The sequence below is a fragment of the Pinus tabuliformis genome, chromosome X (assembly GCF_031772625.1).
Source record: "Pinus tabuliformis cultivar Carrire ecotype Pingquan chromosome X, CPIR1, whole genome shotgun sequence".
NCBI classification, from domain to species: domain Eukaryota; kingdom Viridiplantae; phylum Streptophyta; class Pinopsida; order Pinales; family Pinaceae; genus Pinus; species Pinus tabuliformis.
The window spans coordinates 231,976,101-231,981,929 of NC_142308.1; the positions used below are offsets into that span (position 1 = coordinate 231,976,101).

At 37.5% G+C, this 5,829-nt stretch overlaps 1 pseudogene; it reads right to left on the reverse strand.

Moving 5' to 3' along the window:
• Positions 1-3,365: 3,365 nt before the first annotated feature.
• On the reverse strand, positions 3,366-5,131 carry LOC149139215 (receptor-like serine/threonine-protein kinase ALE2; annotated as a pseudogene).
• Positions 5,132-5,829: the final 698 nt, after the last annotated feature.

Sequence of the window (5,829 nt, forward strand, 5' to 3'; positions counted from 1 at the left end):
ATTCTAGAGTCTTCCGTAACCTCAAGGATATCTTGTTTGACTATTTTCCAATAAGCTTTTAAGAAATCTACATTGAAACCATCACGGCCAGGAGCTTTCTTGTTTTGCATCTCATTGATAACCTCACTAACCTCCTCTTCAGACAATGGCCTGTTAAGATTATGGTTGTCTTCCCTGGTTACAAGCTTAGGAATGAACTTTGTGAATTTGATAATGAACCGAGATTTGTCTATGAGAAGCTCCACTGCTATGCTACGGAAGTAATGAACTAGGACAGATTCTATTTCTATGTGTGAGACAAGTTCTTTCCCTTGAGAATATTTGAGTTTGGAAATTCTGTTATGAGATCTGTGATCCAAGGTTGATCTATGAAAAGACTTTGTGTTTCTTTCTCCTTCTCTAATCCACTACACCCTCGATTTCTGTCTCCATAATATCTCCTCTTGCAAGCACCGATCCTCTTATTCGTTCTAAAGAGAATCAGCCTGAATTTTCCTTTCCTTGGTAAAACCCTCTAAGATGTTGGTCTGATTAATCTCTTGGATTTTCTTCTCAACTTCCTTTCTGGCTTTAAAAATATTGCTAAACTCTTGTTTATTCCAATATTTAAGCCTATATTTGATGTGCTTGAGTCTCTGCTGCAGTATGAACAGTTTAGTGCCTTGAATGGGCCTATCTTCCATCCACCATTTTTCAATATTGCTAGTGAAGTCAGGGTAAGAGAGCTAGATGTTTTAAAACCTAAAGGGTTTGTTCCTTGGCGTACCCATAAAAGTAGCTTCCATCTAGACAGGCTAGTGGTCTGAGCCTCCAAAGGTAAGGATTAAAGCTGACATATCAAGGCCTTTGATAAGGAGTTCCTCTGAGATTATGAATCTGTCTAATTTAGAGGCAACTTGAGAAGCTCCTCCTCTCTTATTATTCCAAGTAAAAATGCCATTTGTTGTTTCTATGTCCACTAGCCCCATGTTATTCATGAAGTTCTGGAAGGCAATGGAGTCCCTGTCTAGTTTCCTTATACCTCCTTTTTTCTGTAAAAGATCTGATCATATTGAAATCCCCTGCCAGAATCCAGGGAATATCAGGATGTCTCTCCCTCAATTCCTCAAGGAATGTGAGAAGCTTTAGTTTGTCTTCTAGTTTTTGAGGGCCAAAATCTTAGTGATCACATAGATCTCCTTATCCCCAAAGGTTGAATCACCATTGATAGATAATTCCTAGAAGCTTCAACATCTAAGATTCCAAGTTTTTGAGGATCCCATAGACTGAGAATCCCCCCTGACGAGTTATCTTCTTTTGCCTCTAGATACTCATACTTGATTAACCATTTGTTGTGTATCTCTCTAATCTTGTCCATCGAACATTTTGTTTCCTGAATAAAAATCATATCTGATTTTTCTTCTTTTATTCGACTACTAAGATTTCTTTTTTTCCTTTTACTTCCTAGACCCCTAATGTTACAAGTTGTAATCTTCATTAAGAAAGGTTTGTAAAGGAGTAACTAGTAAGATCCTTCATCTTACCTGAGTTAATCATAATTTTCCACATTCGGACATCATCACTTTCTATTTTTTCCTTCCTCTTTTCCTACCCAGGTTCTTTGAAGAAAGCATCGGTGTATCCTCCATCATTTTCACTTCCCTATTCTCCTAGCTATCATGGTTTCTTTTGACTCTAGAGAACTTTGTTTGTGATCTCTAGAGGAAGAGCTGTTGAACCCTGTCAAACTCCGCTTTTGGCAGAGAGTTAACCCCTTTGGTGATTCCCTACTCCAGAAAAGTTTCTAGATCTAAATTCTCCCTCTCTAGAATCTCTTGCAGTTCATGGTCTTCTGATCCTGCCTCACTTGGATCCATCTTGTGGCCCCTGCTAAGCTCCATCATATTTGGAAAATCATCTGTTTGTTTGTTATTTTCTAGTATCTCCTACATGTTAGCATCCCCTTCCTTCTTATTGTGAATATTCTTTGATTCCTAGTTTGTCCCATTGTTTTCGACTTCTTCTTCTAAGATCTTGAAACTATTGTGGTTCGGTTGTCCGCCTTCAGTACTTTTCTTTTGGTACCTCTTGCCTCCTTTCCCTTTACCCCCTACCTTAGTAAAGCCTTTTGGATCCTTGCCTGTAGTGGCTTTCATGTTGCTCTCTAGCTTGTTCAAAGGGTAGTCCCTATATAGGTGCCCGTTTTCATGGCACTTATGACACCTGAATGGGATGTGTTCATAGTCTACCATTTGCACCCATTCCTCATCATACACTTCCAAAATTATTACATCGGGAAGTGCCCCATATAAATCCATTTCCACACATATCCAGGCAAAGGAAGTGTATTTGCCTCCTAGAGTAGTATCTGAGATTTTTATAAAATGCCCTAGCTTGTTACTGATAGCTTTTAGAGATTCCAACAACCAATAATGTAAAGGAAGGGAGTAGAGTCTTATCCATACCAGTACATAGGTGAAATTCTCTCATTCTGGGACAAAGTTCCTTACCCATGGTCTCATGTAAAGGCCTACATACGCGTAAAAATAGGGTCCTCCTTCGAACACTCTATCTTTCTCCTCTAGGCTTGTGAACACCGTTGTGAAGAAACCCTTGTACCTAAGGTGAAGGTCAATTTTCCCCTTTGGTTTCTAGTGGTTCCTTATCCATGCTTGTAAAGCCTTCTCTATCAGCCAGATCCCCATGAATTTATAGATAACAACATATTCTACCATGTGTTCTCTGTGCACCTGCAACACTAGGTCACTTAAAACAACTCGAGGAATAGTGGTCGCCTTGGGTTTACATGCCCCTGATGTTTTCATGGGAGAAAATTTCTGACTACTACCCTCTGTCCTCTTATCCTTACTATGTTCCTCATGGTTCTCTTCTTGTTCTTGAGGTCCGATGGTTTCTGATTTTTCATTATTCATAATATTTGTTGGCACCTCCGTTGGTTCCTTGAAGCGATGGGAACCAGCTCCCTTGCTTCTGTCCGCAACTACTTAACTATAGAAGGTATTAGAACTCCCTCCTCCTCTCCCTACCATGGTAACCATCTACACAAACCCTAGAGAAAAACCCTAGATCAGAATAGTATCTTGCTCCAACAATTTTAACTAAGTGACATGCTCGACTTTTCTCCACATTTCACATTCTTACCATCCCATTGACAATACTTTATTATTGTATCATGTTTTCTAATAATTTATTATAACTAGCATTTCCTCCAAAAAATAATATAATTTCTCCTTTAGAGATGATAAATAGTTCTCAATCCAACCATGTACCATAAATGAATGTAGTGTACTTGCTTTAAGAAAGAGAAGCACACATCCATTTTTATTTGAATTTAAAAACACCAAGAAATAGGTTGGATCAAATTATTAATAGTTAAAGTATCCAAGTACATACCCAAATGTTCCCATAACTCTTGTTGAGATGTGTCCAATCACTTCCTCAGAGGTCGATTTTTCTAGTATGAAATCAAAAACTTTAGGGGTAAAATTATCCTCCAACAAAATATTGCTTGCCTTAAAATCACGATGTATAACACAAGGACTGGAATCCTCATGGAGATATGCAAGCCCTCTAGCTACACCAAGTGCAATTTTTATACGTGCATCCCAGTCAAGCGGAGCTGTTTCTTTATCTGCACCTAAAATATTGAACCACAAGTTACCTAGAAAATTTATATAGCAATATGTTGAAAAGAAACAATTGGTATATAATTAACACAAGAACTAATAACAAATACATGCCAAAAGATATCATAGTGGAACTTGAAAATTTTCTCTTAAACATGGAATATTTACAAATTTGACAAATCTATAAAGAAATAGTTCCTCAGAAAACGCCATACCATGGGGATGAGATTCCACACTTCCATTAGGAATAATCTCATATACCAAGGAACAATTATGCTCTTCAGTACAAATACCAATCAACTTAACTAAGCTTTGATGATGCAAGTGACTTAGCATCTCAACTTCTGCGATAAACTTACAACCTCCTTGTTGTTCATCTCTGGTAAGAACCTTCACAAATTTTGTCCCATCTCCCAAAACACCATGATAAACACATACAAATCCCCCCTCTCCAAGTATGTTTTAAGGATTGAATATATCTATAGCCCTTTCAAGCTTAGCTATTGTGAGTGTTTTTGCAAATCCTATATATGGAGTCATGCTGGAAGCAAATGACATTGATGTTGAGATTTCCATGCTGCCTGATAGGATAGAATCACCACCTACCCCTTCCCATAAAAGAACAAAATCATGAGAAACATGTGATCCATCATATAAAGATAACAATTTCCTACATCTTATTTCAATGGTTCTCAGAAGCAAAGATTGATGAAAAGCCTTCTCATTCCCTTTCAACAACAACTGAGAACAAAGTTTGATCAAAATATATACCTCATCTTTTGACAGATGATCCAATCGTGGGCTCAACAACAACTGAGTTTAGCATGCTCCTGTTCTTGCATTTCAAAACATTTATCCAAACTGCTCCAACATAGATAACTACACCAATAGATGATGACAATGAAACAACCACAATGATCCCAGATCCCATTTTCTTGCCTTGCTTATTGATATCAACTTTGAGAGGCTCATGTTTTCTAGGGCCATTGTTGTTTGTAGGCTCATCATCAATGTTTTCATTTGAAAACGCAGAAGGCAGTGGTGGGGAAAGCCCTAAAGATTAAAATAAATATAAACAAAATTCCCATCATAAATAATTTATGTGTTGATATGAAAATACAGTTTGCAACAATCAACATCATCTTGCCAAATTTTAGAAAAGGGTCATGTATCTTGGTAATAGATAAAGATTACCTAATAATCACCAAAAAGGGTCTCATTAATGATAACCTTCTTTTGCCAAAATCTCTCAAAAATCAAGAAAGCAGTTGTATTGTCAATTTTTCCTCAAGTGGCACCAAATCAAACATCACAATAGTATTTTCTTGATCTTGGATATCTGCATTTTTTCCCATTATCCTCACTTGGATCTGTTTCAAGAATATTCCTGCAGCCAACTCTAAAACCAATGGGAAAAAAGCATAGAGTGCTATGCCAAGCTCAAGCTCCAATTGCATAGGATATACACAGCCACATGGTGCACCAGGAGGAGTAGAAGTCAATTTTTGAGTGAAAGATATTGAAGTGAAATATGTACAAAGAATGCATCAAATTAGTCACACATGTGACATAATGTATCTTAGGCGCAAAATAATTTTATTTGCAAATTTAAGAGGATGACAATTATAAAGAAACTTGACCCACGATAACAGAATGAATGTTGGAAGAAAAATGATACATGCTATCTACTTTCGATACGTTGAGCTGGTAGAGGGGGGAGGAAATACCAATGGCGGTGCCACCAGAGGTATCCCTCGTGTTTGGGGGAGGAGAATAGGGTCCTGAAAATGCAATAACTAGATCATCTTTAGTGAATTTTGCTACTATTGCACTGAAAGAAAACATCTCAAAGATACAAGGAAAAAAGGAAGCATACATTTTGCATGTCGATGATTTCGAGGAGAAGGAAACCTAAATGATGGTGAGACAGATGGAGGTCTCAAGTTTCGTAAGGGTGATGGAAGGGGAGATTTAGCTGGTGAATAATATTCTCGACCAAAAGCCTTCTAGTGAAGTTCAGAATTGCTCCTTTTATCTTAATCTTCTCTACGGTTTGCTAGATTTCATTGTCATCACAGAATTTTATGTCAATATCCCCTTGTGGATTAGGCTTCTTGTTTACACCTCTTGCATTTATTCAGTTTGATAGGGATTGCGATTGACCATTTATTTGTTTGTTACTCTAGATTGTGTTTTCCTTTTT